We start from the raw sequence: 17,261 nt of genomic DNA on the forward strand, positions 1-17,261 counted from the left end.
AAAATGTTTATCGTTCATCAATATACTTTTTTTTTACTCAAGAGGAAGAAAATTTTCTTAGAACGAAAATAAGTAAAAAAAAAAATTTTTTTTTTACTTTTTTTCGTTCTAAGAAAATGTTGTTTTAAAAAACATTTAATGTTTCTTGGAATCTTAACAAATGTTTGAAGAATGACCCTGATAATTATGATTATAAGTATAGCAAATAATTATCATATAATTATAATTATATAAATCATAATAAAAAAAATTAGTATTATTCCTATCATTAACACATTTTTATCACTTTTAGTTATTAGTACTAACACTTATTACAAATATTATTAACACAAAATTATCACTCGTAATTATTATTAACCCATAATTGTAACTATTATGAATAAATTAATTATCACGAATTAATTATCATCCTAATTATAATTATCATTATCGTCTCTATATTAATAAGCATGAGAGAGAAAATTTTTTTTTTCAATCTATAAAAGAGGAAACCACAAATACGTGCGAGAGGTTATAATGTAAAATAAATTTTAATTCATGTGGAAAGGCTTTTAACGTCATTAAAGTCTCTAAACATAACAAAATGAACGCGAAACGTTATACGAAGCTAGCCTAAAGCGATGACTGAATTTGATTATCTTCAAGTTCAAATGTAAACGAATTTTACGATCCACGCAATTTCCATGATATTTAACAGAAGCTATCTGGCCTCCCTTTTATTTCATCTGTTTACGTGCAAAATTTTCCTTTATACCCTTGAGCGAAATTGCAACCAAAGCTTTCCGCCGCACAACTTGCATATTGGTCTCGCCAGATCCCGCAAAACAAATAATTTTCTCAACATTATCCATATATATATAACTTAGATATTTCTCCATTTATAAAATGAATTACGTTTCTGGAAAAACGGAAATGTCACTCTTATCGGAAAATAATCGAAAATATTATAAATACTTTTTTATTTTGTTTATTTAAATTTTTTTATTTTACGTTCGACTCCGAAAGAGGCATTGCTGAGAAATTGAATTTTGAAAATAATACAAATAGTAGCTAATTTTAGGAAATAATTGATTTTGAAAAGATTTTTAATTCAAATCTTTGGAACTAATTTTTATTTAAATTTTAATTTCAATTCTATTGAAATTAGTTGAATTTCTTTTAGTATATATTTAATATTATTTTAAAAATTTTAATGCAATTCTTCGACAGAATTCAATTATCTTCATAAATATTAAAATTCTCCCCAGAAATTCAAATATTTTCAGAAATTTTAATAAAATTGTTTGGAAAATTAAATTATTTTTAATTTTTATAAATAACATTATTTATCACAAGAATTCAAGACTTTTTAAAAGTAATAAAATTGTTCAAAGAAATTCAATTATTGTCAGGAATTTTAATAAAATTCTTTGCAAAATACAATTATTTTCATAAATAATTTAGAAATAAATAGTTTAAAGAAAATAATTTATAAAAATAATTGTATTTTCCAAAGAATATTATTACTTTTAAAAAAAATTGAATTCTTGTGATAAATATTGTAGTTTATAAAAATAATTGAATTTCTAGGAAGAATTTTCATATTTATCAAGATAATTGAATTTCAAAAAGGTTTCAAAAATTAAAATCCTAGGAAAATTTTAATTTTTCATGATTTTAATTAGTAATTCCATAGAACTAATTTTTTCTAAATATTAATTTTAATTCTGTTGAAATTAGTCGAATTTTTAAATATTTTTAATATTATTTCAAAAATTTTAACGCAATACTTTGAAAGAATTCAATTATCTCTATAAATATCGAAATTCTTCCCAGAAATTCAATTATTGTCAGGAATTTTAATAAAATTCTATACAAAATTCAATTATTCTTATAAATAACAATAGGTATTGATCATAAGAATTTAAGTATTTTTAAAAGTAATAAAATTCTTCGCAGAAATTCAATTATTCTCAGTAATTTTAATAAAATTCTTTGCAAAATACAATTATTTGCATAAATAATTTAGAAATAAATAATTTATAAAAATAATTGTATTTTTCAAAGAATAATATTACTTTTAAAAATAGTTGAATTCTTGTGATGAATATTTTGTTATTTATGAAAATAATTGAATTTTGCAAAGAATTTTATTAAAATTCCTGAAAATAATTGAATTTCTAAAAATAATTTTAATATTTATCAAGATGATTGAATTTCAAATAGATTTCAAGAGTTAAAATCCTTGGAAAATCTTAATTATTTATCATTTTAATTACAATACTTCAAAAGAATTCAATTATCTTTGAGAAATATTAAAAATATTTCAAGAAATTCAATTATTTTCAGAAATTTTAATAAAATTCTTTGCAAAATTCAATTATTTTCATAAATAACAATATTAATCCCAAGAATTCAATTATTTCTAAAAATTTTTTACAAATTCTCGTCAGAATTTCAATTATTTTTATAAATAATAAAATTCTTATCCAAAATTGAATTATTTTCAAAAATTTTTCTCAACTCAATGATTTTTAATATCTATTATTTTATTAAAATTCATCGAAAGAATTCAAATATTTAAAAATTTGTTGATAAAATTCTTTATGAGAATTGAATTTTAAGAAACATTCAATTATTCAATAAATTATTTATTTCTTTATAATTATTTAATTATAATTATTTTATAATTGTGATAATTGTATTCTTGTTGAAATTTCTAATAAAAATTGGTTTAAAAATGTATTTCAGTTAAAATTTTAAATAAAAATTGAATATTAAAAGCATTACAGTATAAATTTTTAAAAATAATTGAATTTTGAAATGGTTTGAAATTCAAATCTTTGAAAATCTAAACTTTTTAAAGATATAATAATAGTTAATACTTTAACTAACACTTCTATAGAATTAATTTTTCTAAAAATGTTTAATTGATTTCTTTTTGAAATTATTTGAAGTTTTTATTTTCTAATATATATTTAATTGAATAATTTCCGAAAAATCGAAATTTCTTAAAATTGAATTATTATACAAATTGATTGGAAAATTTTCAAAGAACTTTTTATTATTTTGTATTTATTTTATCTTTTTTTTATTATTTACTTTTCGATTTTTTGTATTATTTCTTCTATTAATTTTTACTAATTTTTTGGTACTTTTTATTATTTTTTCTACTATTCTTGTTACTATTTTCTTTTCTTCGTTATTATTATCATTGCTATTATTCTCACGGATAAATAATGAAAATTATAAATTATGTTCTGTGAATTGTTTTCTCGATACGCAATTAGCAACGCAAGAGTACTCGGTATTTTCTTGGCAAAAATCCAACTCTGTTACAAGTAGAAGTTTGCTTCAAAATAAAATTAAAAAAAAAAAATAAACCATTAATCGAATTTGGTCTAACCATGAAATGACAAAACTAAAAAAAAAAATATTTCCATTCATTTTGGAAAATTTCTGGCTGTAATTACAGCCAGAAATTTTTCAAGATGAATGGAAATTTTGTTTACTACTAAATTTTATGAAATAACAATACGACGACGTATTATAATTAATTAATCGTAATTGTAATTAATAAATAATAAATGTTAAAATTGAAATTGAAATTAAAATACTTAAAATAAACTGTATGTTGTAAAATTGATTATTATTTATTATTTATTTTTGCTATTCTAAGTTGATAAATTTTTCAAACAAAAATTATTTAAATAAGAAAAAAAGAAAAATCTACAAATAATAATTTTTGAATAACCACTGTTCCTTGATTTCTGATTTTCTGCCAGTGAGAAAAATCAATAATTATCCTTCCATGTCACGCACTTATTCAAATCTGCTATCATCACTTAAAGTTCTCCTCACAGAAATTCAACACGACACGAGAAACCAGACATAATACATCAGAAGAGAATGATTAATTTTTGTTCTCATCAATCATCGTGACAACAGGACATCGAACACACATAACACCTCTTTAAATTTTCAGCAAACTTGATTGCTCCAAAGTTTAATGAAATACGACCACAAGCCAAAAAATAAATCCTACAACTTCTCTCTATTAATCCTAATTAAAGTCCAAGTCTGAATTATTTTTTTTTTTTTACTTTTCTTGTACCTCATCCAATTAACATAAAATTTAATTTCATCTGCGTTTGATTAGTAAAAATAAAATTCAATTCAATTTCATCTGTTTAATTAGTAAAATAAAATCCATTTTCAATAATTTAATTTTACAAAATTTTAATTATTCAGAAATTCTTCAATTAAATATAGGTATATTAGAAAATAAATACTTCAAGTAACATTCAATTACACTTTTTCAAAAAAATTAGAAATTCTACAAGAATTTAATTATTTAAAATTTTAAATACAAAAATAAATAATTTATTGAATCATTGAACGTTTCTTATAAATGTAATTCTTATAACTGTATTAAAAATAATTGAAATTTCAACAAGAATTTTATTAAAATTCCTGAAAATAATTTAATTTCGGAAAATAATTTTACTGTTTATAAAGATAATTGAAATTTTGACAAGAAAATTTTATTAAAATTTCAGAAAATAATTGAATTTTAAGAAGAATTTTATTACTCCCGACAATAATTGAATTCTTGTGATGAATATTTTTATTTATCAAAATAATTGAATTTTGCAAAGAATTTTATTAAATTTTTTGAATATAATAGAATTTTGAAGAAGAATTTTACTATTTATAAAGATAATTAAAATCTCGACGAGAATTTAAAAAAGAAAATTAAATTTCTGCGAAGAATTTTATTTCTTTTGAAAATAATTGAATTCTTGTGATATTTATCAAAATAATTATAATTTTGCAAAGAATTTTATTAAAATTCCAGAAATGAATTGAATTTCTGGGAAGAATTTTGATATTTTGATATTATAACTAATTTTAGCTGAATTGTAATAAAAATTTTCCAAAAAAATTAGTTTTGAATTTCGTTAAGAATTTCATTAGAATTTCTGAAAATAATTGAGTTTCTATGAAGAATTTTGATATTTATCAAGATAATTGAATTCTTTCAAAGAATTGCTTCAAATTTTTTGAAATAATATTAAAAAATTCAAGTGATTTCAACAGAATTTAAATAAAAAATTTTCAAAAAAATTATATCTATACAGAATTATTAATTAAAATTAGGAAGAATTTCGATTTTCCAAATATTTGAATTTGAAACCTTTTCAAAATTCAATTATTTCTAGAAAATTGCTATTATTTGTATAACTTTTCCAAAATTCAATTCTTCTTTAGTGTTTTTTACTAAAATTCTTCTCTAAATTAATTATTTTAAAATTTTAATTATTAATTAAATAAATATTAAAAAATTTAATTAATTTCAAAAGAAATTTAAATTATTACAATTTTCCAAAAAACGAAGTTCTTTAATCATTTTTCTAATTAAATTCATTAAAAATTCAAATTTTCAAAAATTTAAAATTGAAACCTTGTAAAATTCTTTTATTTATGAAAATAGTCAACGCAACGCTTAAGAAATTCAATTATTTTTGAAATTTTTCAGTAAAATTATTCTCAGAAATAGAAAAAATTTAAGGTTTTATTTAGAATTCGTGGTAATTTCATAGTTTATGAGGCGAACAAAAAGGTCACAAAAATTCAGAATTTTGTTATGAATTCTAATAATTTAATTTTTCCAATACTTTTAACAAAAATCCCAGACTTTTTCTTAAATTCCCTTATTTCCCAGACCTGTGGCAACCCTGTTTTAATAAAAAAATCTCTGATAGAATTATATTATTTTAGATTCAAAGTTATAAAATTTACAAAAATTATAACATTTTTCTAATAATTAATTTTTAAATTTAAAACAATGAAAAAACATTCAGAATTCAACAATTTATAATTTTTTAATTACTAACTACTAATTATAAAATAAGAATAAAAAAACAAAAAAATAGTGCAAAAGAGAAAATAAATGTTTGAATAAAACTTTAACTGAATTTTTTTCCTCAATAATGAAAAAACTTTTTAATAAAATAATTTAATTAAAAAACTAAATACAACTCTAAACTTAAACTCAGTGATTTTCTCTTTTCTCAGTTTATAGCTAAAAATAAAATTTCTCTCCAGATTTTGATAATGAATAGCAACAAAAAGAAAAGCGCAAGTTTAATTAATATTTTGAAATGAAGTGAAACATCGCCTGGGGAATGTTGAGTCTGCCCCCAAACGAACAGAAGTCTGTTTCAACAACGTCTGTTTCAACCCCGAGAGCGAGGAATCACGTTCTGATTACCTTCGATTAATTACGAGGATTCTATCGGTAAGTGCAGTGCATAATAATTAGTGCAAAGCGGACGATCACACGTTATTCAAATTCTCATTTCAACTACTAGATATTCTGACAAAACGTTCTCTACATCTAAATCCAGAATTTATCGTATCAATCATTATAAAACAAAGATTTTATACATATAGAAATAAATTCACCCTTATCGGCGAGTCCCAGCGTAATTAAGTTTAAATATTAGCTAACTACGTACTTTACATAATTAGCCTATCTCTCGTTAATCACTACTGTCGATATGTATATACATAGTTGAACCATATTATGCGCATGAACCTATTTTATATACGAAACCAAACTACAACACAAGCGGATAAACCATAAACTTGTAACATTAAATCTTTATAAACTTTTTTTTTCACCAACGAAATCTGTTTTCCAAAAGCAAATTAAATTGCTCAAGAATTAAATAAGCAATAAAGGGTTTAATTGACTTTGGTTTCATTTCCCCTTTTGGTGTAGATATAAAAAGTTACATATATCTAAAATCAACCCAGATAATGCTAATTAAAACTTGTAAATTGAGAATCCGAAAAAAAGAAATAATTTACTAAATAAATTTTGTTTCAAAATGTTTTATCTTCATTCGAGTGGGTAATTCTCTAAAAACGGCATTTTTCACTTCTTCGCTAATAAACACAATTGCCATGAAAATTTAATTTTTTTCACCGGCTTTTCTCTAATTTGAAAATAGAAATTTTCATTTTTCTCAAATTTCAATAAAAAAAAAAAAAGTAGATTAGTTATACAAAAAAATACTTGCAGTATCTAAATTTATTTCTTGAATTGTAATTGTAATTGTAATTGTAATTGTAATTGTAATTGTAATTGTAATTGTAATTGTAATTGTAATTGTTATTGTAATTGTAATTGTAATTGTAATTGTAATTGTAATTGTAATTATAATTATAATTGTAATTGTAAACTAGAATTATGATTAAATCGCGAATTAAAATTAAATCGCAAAATTGAATTATTTTTTAAAAGTTTCCAATTTAAATTTTTTAAAAACACAATTGCAATTACATTCAACATAACTTCACCAAATTTCAATTATTTAAATGTTTTTCAATGATTTAAAATTTTTAATTTTGTAATTGAATTTAAAAAATATAATTTACATCAAAAAATAGAATTGGAACTTTTAAAAACCCCATTTTTTTAGAATTTTAGACAAAAGTCTTTGAATTTTAAATTATTAAAAAAGATTTTAAATTTGAATAATTTTAAATATAATTGAAAAAAGTAAATAATTACTTCCTCAAAATTTTCAATTTAAATTTTTCAAAAACCCAATTATTTTAAAAAAATTTAATAAAATACTTCAAAAAACTCAGTTCTTTTTAATAAAAGCGTTTAAAAAACTTCAATTATTTTAAAGTTTTTCAATTAATTTAAAATTAAAAATTTTTAAATTGAATTTGAAAAATTTTATTCTTAAATTGAAGTTAAATATTAAATTTTTTCAAGAAATGGAGTTGAAATTTTTAAAAAACCTAATTTTTTAGAACTAGATTTTAAATTGTAATCTTTTTAAATTCAATTGAAAAATTTAATGTTTACACTCTTTCAAAATATTCTATTAAAATTTTTTAAAAACTCAAATTTTTTCAGAACTTTCAGTAAATCTTTTAAAAAAAACTCACTTATTTTTAACATAATTTTACAAAATTTCAATTATTAAAAATTTTCAATTAATTTTTTTTCAAATTTAATTATCTTTAAAAAATAGAATTAAAATCTTTTAAAAACAAATTTTTTATTAGAATTTTATTTTAATTCTAATAAATTTTAGAATTTTGTGAAATTATAATTGACATTTTTTCAATAAAAAATGTATGAATACATTCAACTGTGCCTTCATGTAAAATTCAAAAGTTTTAAATAAATGCAAAGAAAAAAATTTTTAAATAATAAATTGCAATGAAATATTCTCTAATATTTAATTAGTAACAAAAATATAAGAGAGAAAAATCAAGCTTTTCCTGTTTTAACTCATAATAATTTAAAAGCTTTTAGAATTTAAAATTCTTCATAGAAGACTTAAAAAATAAATGTAAGCTCAAATATAAACTTCTTGATAATATTATTTGAAAAATATTTCATTTATTAAATAACAGAATTATTGTATTTTAATACCAATAAATAAGATTTGATTCATCAGTAAAAATCTATAACCAAATATAAAAAATTTGATCTAAAAAATATTTAAAAAATTATCTTGAAAAATTGTATTTTTTAAAAAATTATTATCAAAAGTGACCACTTCCTAACGAATCGCCCATATGAAAGCGATCGCGTTAATTTAAACTGCAAAAAATATTGCAACAATTAACTTGAGCAATGTGTACACGCGTGGAAAAAAGATTTATGAGTTTCAATAAAAAATTAATGAGAAAATACTAAAAAAAAAAAAATTTATATCTCACCTTGACTAAAAATAATTGTGTGTACGCCATACAATATTTTTCAAAACGAAATATTTTTCCTATTCAACAACTATTGTATGAAAATTTAAAAAAAATCCCGTAAATATAATTTTATTGTTAAAAAAACTAATTTATTATTCAAATTAAATTTACATTAAATTTCTTTTTTAAAATAAATTTTCTTTTTCAAAATGGAAAAATCTGTTTCAATATAGATTTTTTTTTTTTAAAAGTTAACAATTCAGTTTTTTGTGATGGCTTTTTTTAGAAAACATAAAAATTTCAAAATATTGGTTTGACCTTTTTGGGATTCCATTTTTCCCCGGGAAAAAAATTTTTTATTACCACTATAGGAACTTTTTTACGATGTAAAAGCAAACTAAAAAAGTCACCTTTTTTGAATGATTAAAACATTTTTTTCTATATTTATTTTTGATGTCAAGAAAAATTGTTACTGCTTTTAAATTTCTATCTTATTTTCACTTCGCTTTCATTTTTGCACTAAATTGCTGCTACTTATATCGATTCTTTAGGAATAATTCTTGGAAATATTTTCAAAATAGAATTTTCCATTGATAAAAGTTTTAAAATTAGAAATAAAGAATATTTTATGTCAATTCTCGTTGAAAATTTTTCAAACAAATAGTCAAATTCAATTTTTCGAAAAGAAAAAAATAATCAAAAAATTCTATTCTTTATACAAAAAAACGTAAATTGTAGCAACATTTTTTCAAGCAAATAGTCAAATTATATGAGTGTTTAAAAATATTTTTTTAACAATTAATAAAGTCGCAATTTTTCAAAAAAAAAAGGTAATTTGTAGTCAAATTTTTTTTAGTCAAATAGTCAAAATAATATGAGTTCTAAAAATATTCTTTACACAATAAATAAAGTCGAAACTACATTTTTCGAAAAGAAAGAGAACTAATTTTAAAAAAATCTATTTTTTACACCAAAAAATAGGTAATTTGTAGTCAACATTTTTTTAGTCAAATAGTCAAAATAATATAAGTTGTAAAAATATTCTTTTCACAATAAATAAAGTCGCAATTTTTCGTTTAAAAAGATTAAGAAAAATAATTTGAAAAAATATATATTTTTACACCAAGAAAAAAAATACAATTTTTCAAAAATAATTTTTGATTAAAAAAAGAGAATTAAAAATAAAATGAAATATGACAAAAATTGTGCTTTATAATTCATTTGATAAATGAATCGACTACATTTTTAATGATCCTTGACTGCTGAAGAGTTTATAAAGAGAAAAAGAGAGAGAGGAACGAAACATTGTTCATTAAGTAAAGGACAAACGAAAATTTCAAGATTGCCTTGTGGATAATCTTTACAATATTGTTGAGAGTTGAAGGTTAAAGTGGCGCACTATCTATCAAGAAGCGTAACTCCTTTATCGTGTCTCAAGGTGCAACGCCGAGAGAAACTGAGAAATCCGAGTTTCCCAGCTTTGTTTTTCGCTGCGAGCTTGTAAGCTCATAGATCATGAAACGACAAGAGAGGTGGAGCAGTTTTCAATGTTCTCGTGTCGTAAAACTTCAAGTGAACAAATCAAAATAGACACGCCCGACACATAAACTCCATTTGCAAAAATAATCGCAAAAAAATTTTCCCAAAAACATATTTTCATTGAAAAAGATTCCACTAGTAAAATTGTTAATTTTTTAATACTAATTTTAACTACAAGGATTATTTTTTTATAACCAAATTATTTTTATTGTCTAGTAAAATTACTACTAGTAAACTAGTAAAATTGTTAATTTTTTAATATTAATTTTAACTACAAGGATTATTTTTTTTTATAACCAAATTATTTTTATTGTCAAAAAAATTTTTTTTTTACTAAAAATAAAACAAAAATTAACATTTTTAGTAGAAAATTATTTTCATTACCAAAACAAGTTTTTTAATACTAGTTTTAACTAAAGAAAATTAATTTTTTTATTACCAAAGTATTTTTATTACTGAAACAATTATTTTATTAAAAATGAAGATAATTAATTTTTTAACACTAATTTTAAGTAAGAAAATTAATTTCTTTATTTTTATTTTAACTAAAAAAATTATTTCTATCAAAGTATGTTTTTATTACTAAAAAAATTTTTTTTACTAGAAATAAAAAAAATTAATTCAATTCTTTTTCAATTTCAATAATTATAACTTTAACTAAACAAAAAATTTTCTTCATTACCAATAGTATTTTTAGTACTAAAACAATTTTTTCACTACAAAAAAATAAAATTAGCTTTTTAGTACTAGTTTTAAAAATTAATTATTTTAATACGAATAGTATTTTTTTATTACTAAAACAATATTTTTTACTACAAGTAAAAAATCAATTTTTTAGTAATAATAGTTTTAACTACAAAAAATAATAATAATAATTAATTATATGAATAAATTAGTAAAAACTAAAAACATTATTTATTTTTAATAAATATTTTTTTCCTTGTAATATTTTTCCTTGTAAAAAATATTTTCTCTCAAAAATAATTTTCCACAAAACAAAAATAAAATATATAAGAATTGTATAAGTATAAAAATGAAAATAGAACTAAAAATAATAAAAAGTGAAGTAATAAAAAAAATTTGGACTGTTTCATTGTCCATATAATTTTTTTTTCCATTTTTCATCTCGAGAAAACTAAAGGACCAAAAGTGAGGAGGAAGAAAAGTCAATTGACGTATCTTTACTGTAGAGATCCTTGTCTCGAGTACGTGATCAGAGAGTAAGAGGGTATTATTTCGTTTCTTTTGTACTCAACCGCATTTCACACTATAAGTTTAATTCACTTTTTATTCAATACAAAAGGATTTCAATCGTGTCGGATATATTAACGGGAATTTTTCTTTAAACATTTTCCTTTTTTAATCCTTTCACCTCTCTCGATTTCAAGCTCATCAGTTTGCATTAATGCGAATTTTTCTTTGAAAAAAATTCTACTTAAAAGGGCAATTATTTTCTTTAGCTATAATTTTATTTAACTACAACTAAAAAAAAATTAACAAAATAGAATTTTTTTTCTCAAAATTCTTCTGGAAATAAAAAATAAACAACTGGTTAAATATGGTTTTGTATAATAATTTTCAAAAACTAACAAAAAAATTAATGAAATTTGATCTTTTCCCAAAATCCTTCTATAAATAGAAGAACAAAAGAATTATTTAGAACGAAAATAGAAAAATTAATTTTCCGAAAATTCATATCAAATTTTCTACACCAAGAACAATTTCTCCCAAATTGTAATTTTATTTCTCATTAGAAAAAATAGAGTACAATTAATTTTTAGTTTCTTAGAAAAAAAAAATGCGACAAATGAATGTTTAAAAGCCACTACGATCAAAAGAAAAGGAAACTGAAAGAATATTAAGGTTTTTTGGCGAAAAAAAAGACCTAAAATTCTGTTCTCTCTCGTTATTTTTCACACTGCCTCAGGGTCGGTTTTTATATCCAACGTTATAAGTCCAACAGTGCTGAGAGTTTTATTTTAAGAATAACTTTACGACTTTAAGAGTAACTCAAGCTCTCTGGCAATATAAATGAAAAGAAGAAAAGTAAAAATCATTAAAGTCCGACAGCTTCTAAACTAATTCCCCACTTAATTGCCTATATATATACACACACACAACTGTAGAATACGAAAAAAATCCAATTTCAAACGATTCTTAAAAAGTTATTCTCTTTTTTCAGCAAACAGAATTTTCGTCTTTTATAAACCATAACAAAAAATATTAAACAACGATTCGCCTTTTTAACACAAACTTTCTTTTTCTTACCTTTTTTTTTCCTTTTAGAGAAGAAAATTTTATTAATTCAAAAATTTATTCGAAATTAATTAAAAAATAAATTAAAATTAATTAGAAAATGAATTAAAATAAAAAATTAGTTCAACACGTCACATTTTCGTAGAAATGAACAAAATAATAATTAGAAAAATATTTCAGAAAAAGTGTGAGAAATTTTATTTTTTTTATACTTTAAAACCATTAAAATTTGACATTGGCTAAAGATTAAAAAAAATTTACAGTAACATAACATAGATTTAATAGTTTCTTCATCTCTAAAAATTTTTAATCTTCATCCAATGTCAACTTTTAATGTTTCAAAAAGAAAAAATATTTCCTGAAAACCTTTTTTCATAAAGTGCTTTTTGACTTTAAAATACGAAAATAAATCCAATTATATTTATTTAACAGTCTGTAAAATTCTGTCTAAAATCTTCTTTTTTCAATTAAATAAACGCTAAAAGATTAATTATAATTTAATTATTTTTTTCCTCCAATTTTTCATTTTATTTTTCATTATTTTCTATTTCAGTTTGCTTTATAATTTAATTTTAATTTTTCGTTCGAGTTTTTTTATTTAATTTTCATTAATTTCTATCTAATTTTCCTTGATAATTTAATTAATGTTTCCTTCGAATTTTTTTATTTAATTTTGCATCATAATGTTCTATTGAATTTTTCAGTATAAAATATTAAATAAACTTACTCTCTCAAATTTAAATTAGTGATTGACTTTATTCTTTTGAATTAGTAAATTAGAAATTTCTGGTAATTTTTACTACTTTTTTAGTAAATTTTGCTACGTTCGAAGAACATATTTGTAAATAAAATTTACTTCAAACGTAGCAAAATTTACTCCAAAAGTAGTAAAAATTACCAGAAATACTTTACTGGGGATTTTTTACTATAAAAGTAGTAAAAGTTACTTTATATTTTTCTCCGTGTACTAATTGTAATTAGTAAACATTTTTACGAATTAAAATTTAGAGAGTAAGTAAAAAAATGTATTATTCTTTTAATTATAACATTAATTAATTAAATAAAATAAATAAATCCTTTTTGCTATAACAAAATAATACATAAAATATAAATATCATTATTATTTGATTATTATGTAAAAATTAAAATAATTTATTAAATAAAATAATTAAAAAGAATATATATGTAATGGAAGATATAAAAGAAGAAAAAGATTTGAGAAAAAGTAGATTAACAATAATTTCCCAACTATATACAGTTAAAAGAAGATGATTTTAAACACGAAAAGCAGCTTTTCATTTCGAGTACAAACACTTTTTACCCCTTGGGTTACGGGCTGACCTCTATTGGATCGATTTCACAATTACTGCCCGACGTAGCTTACTTAAGAGAGAACAAATATTTAATCTAGGCCTTAATCGATAAATAGTTTCACGTGAGCACACAAGTTTCTAATACGCGCCAATTTTCTTCTAAACGATCAAGTCACTCCCAACGAAAGTGTTAAACTGTTCCTTAATAAATTACTTCATCTGGGACTATCATCCAGCAAGGGATCTTCATTTTTAAACTCATTTAAAAATTGAAAAAAAAAATAAAAATAAAATCTCGTAAACACCTCTGCGCTTTTACAATTTATAACCCGAGCATGTGAATAAAATACCACCAAACGCCAATTTTTACCAAAAACAGGAAAAAATAATAAATAAATAAATTTTGTTTCATAATTTTATAAAAAAAAAACTTTCTCGTAAATATTTCAATTTAATTATAACCTATTAATACTCTCATCAATAATTAATTAATAAAATACTTTAATAATATTCACATCTCAAAATATTTCGTAAATATTTCAATTTAATCATGACTTATTAATACTCTCATTAATAATTAATTAATAAAATAATGTAATAATATTCACATCACAAAACGTTATAAATTAAATAAATTAAAGTTTCTTGCTGCACTATTTCCATAAAAAAATTTCCAATCAAAAGAATTTACCTCTTTCCTTGTCAAAAATAAAAAAAAAAAAAATGTTAACCCTCGATTATGAATCTTGTGATAACTTCACTTACGTAATTAAAACAAATTAAAACAAATCTACAACAACAATAAATACAAAAAATAGATGAAACTCAATACCAACGTAAAATTCATACGAAAGAAAAATTTATAGAATAAAAAAAAAATACAAAAAAGCTCCAGAAATATTTTTCACCATTTTTTGATCAATTCATTGAAAAGGAAAAAATTTATTGCAAAGTAACAATTAAAACAAGATTTTATCGTGGCGAATGTTGTTTTGAAATCGATGAAAAGGAAATTGAAGTTTTACGAATGAAAAATATGAGCCGATAAACGAAATTTGTTTAGGCCATTTAGATTTACGGTTTTTATCGACACCACAGTGTTGATATTTGCGAATGAAAAATTTCTTAACGTTTCGACAAAATTAACTATATACTATATTCTATATACATATATAGTAGACCACCCTCGATGAAATAAGAGAGTTTTGAAATGAAAGGTCACAAGTCAACTAGTAGAGGAATATCAATTTTTATTCTCTCTTTGATGAAAAATAAGTATTAGTTCAAACAATAATGAAAGAGGTTCGCATTTCATTTCTCTCAATTTTTTCTCTTATTCAAAATATAAAAAAAAAATTTCTCTTATTCAAAATAATAAAAAAAGTAATTTTCTTTTATTCAAAATAATGAAAAAAATTTTTTTCTCTTATTCAAAATATAAAAAAAATTTTTTCTTATTCAAAGTATAATAAAAAAAAATAATACTAATAATATAATAAAATTTTTTTTACTATTATAAAAAATAAAAAAGAATTTTTTTTATTTTCCAATATTAAAAAATGTATATTCCTAGTGTTATATTTGTATCCTAGTGAAACATTACCCTAGTTACAATTTTTAAATACGATTTTCTATTATTGTCCTTATAAAAATTTAAAAAAAAATTTTTTTTTCGAATTCTATTAATTTTGAATATTTAAATAGTCTACATTATAAATATTTATTAATTAAATATTATTAATAACAATTTTATTATTAACTTTTTATTATTAGTATTATTATTAATGCAATATTTTTTTAAATACGAACATCTTGAGATTCAATATGGAGATAATACTCTCCACCTGCGAACGCCAAGGTCACCGTCAGATGGCAGTTCAGTTAATAAAATCAGATTCCTCGCCATCTAGTGTCAATATTGGCGTTCTCAAGTGGAGAAATTCATTTTAACCCTCAAAAACTTTAGCCTCTAATTTTTTTAATTTCGATTATATAATATCTAATAAATTTATTTAATAAATTTATTTTGAATATAAAAAATGCTAAATTAAATCAATAAATTTAATTTATTTCATCATTAATTTCCCTAAATTTATTCTACCTATTTTTAATAAATTTATAAAAAAGAAAAAATTTTAAAAAGTAACAAAAAATTAAAAAAACAAAGAAACATTTACTTTTCATGCAATAAAATACATTTAAAATTAAAGGAAAAAAAACTAAAAACAATAAACATAATAAAGCATTGAGTGCATGAATTTTGGAACAAAATTTCATTTACCAACTCAAATACAATTACTGTACAATAATGAAGCCAAGTTTGATTGAAATTTTTGATTATCCAGTCCCTATAGCTTTGGAAAATATTGAGGTCACTCGATTTTCATGTTTTTTTAAAACTCATTGCTTAAATAATAAACACAATTTACGTTATCGATTACTGAAAAGTAACTTGAAAACTAAAAAAAAAAATAACACTGTCGCAAGATATCATTTTTTTAAAACTAAAATTCCTTTTTTTCCAAGCCAATATTCAGTTTGTCAACATTCCGCATGAGAAATAAAAAGAAAAATAAAATAAACAAAATACATCACACACTGTGAAAATCTTATTTATATTGATGAAGAGAAATGTAATAAAAAAATATAATAAACATCGAGCAAAAAAAAAAATTTTCCATATAAAATAAAGTCGCATTTATGCGAGTAAAGTAAAAAAAAAAAATCACGACCCTTATATGTAAAGTAACTATCAGCGAATATATTCCTTATGACATCATTAGTTTCAGAGAAAATGTATATATATATATATATATATATATGCAAAATTCTAGTATCGCTTTATATATTCTCTTTCAGAGATTTCTCTCGATGTTCGGAGCTAGTTGCCTTGAGGTCAAAGGTTATTCCTGAAAGAGCCATCAGTAGCCAGCATCTTTATCCGTAAATCGATACTACATAGGCATCTTGACGTCAGTACAAACTGAAGGCAAACACTAGAGGCCAGAAATGAACAGCAGTAAGTGATTAGCATATGCTCAACGTCAACAACAAGGACATAACTCTACGTACGAGATTAATTTCCTAATTGTTCACTGTTCACAAACCGAATCACAAAAGCTACCTATGCAATATGTGCGTTTCTATTCTCCAAATTGTAATTATAATAAATAATAACAGAACAATGACAGCAATAGAATAATAAAAAACTAACCAAGGAGTTATTTTTACTCAGTTATTTGCATTTTTGTTTCGTGAAATATGAATTTCGCGCCCTTTTAATTCTGTAAATTTCTGCCCAGATGGCATGAAATATTATTTTGTTAATTAGTAATATAAAATGTGGTAATAATAATTATAGTAATAATAATTACAATTTAGTAATATTAATTACAATTTGCAATGCAGTAATGACTATTACAATGCAGTAATGATAAT

The 17,261-nt window shown here is 21.3% G+C and overlaps 1 protein-coding gene across 5 annotated transcripts in view; it reads right to left on the reverse strand.

The window, feature by feature from the left end:
* Window positions 1-17,261, reverse strand: part of LOC122509320 (potassium voltage-gated channel protein Shal) — a 219,543-nt gene that overhangs the window by 94,247 nt on the left and 108,035 nt on the right. The gene's annotated exons all lie outside the window — the stretch shown is intronic.

The sequence above is a fragment of the Leptopilina heterotoma genome, unplaced genomic scaffold, assembly GCF_015476425.1.
Source record: "Leptopilina heterotoma isolate Lh14 unplaced genomic scaffold, ASM1547642v1 Lhet_60, whole genome shotgun sequence".
NCBI classification, from domain to species: Eukaryota; Metazoa; Arthropoda; class Insecta; order Hymenoptera; family Figitidae; genus Leptopilina; species Leptopilina heterotoma.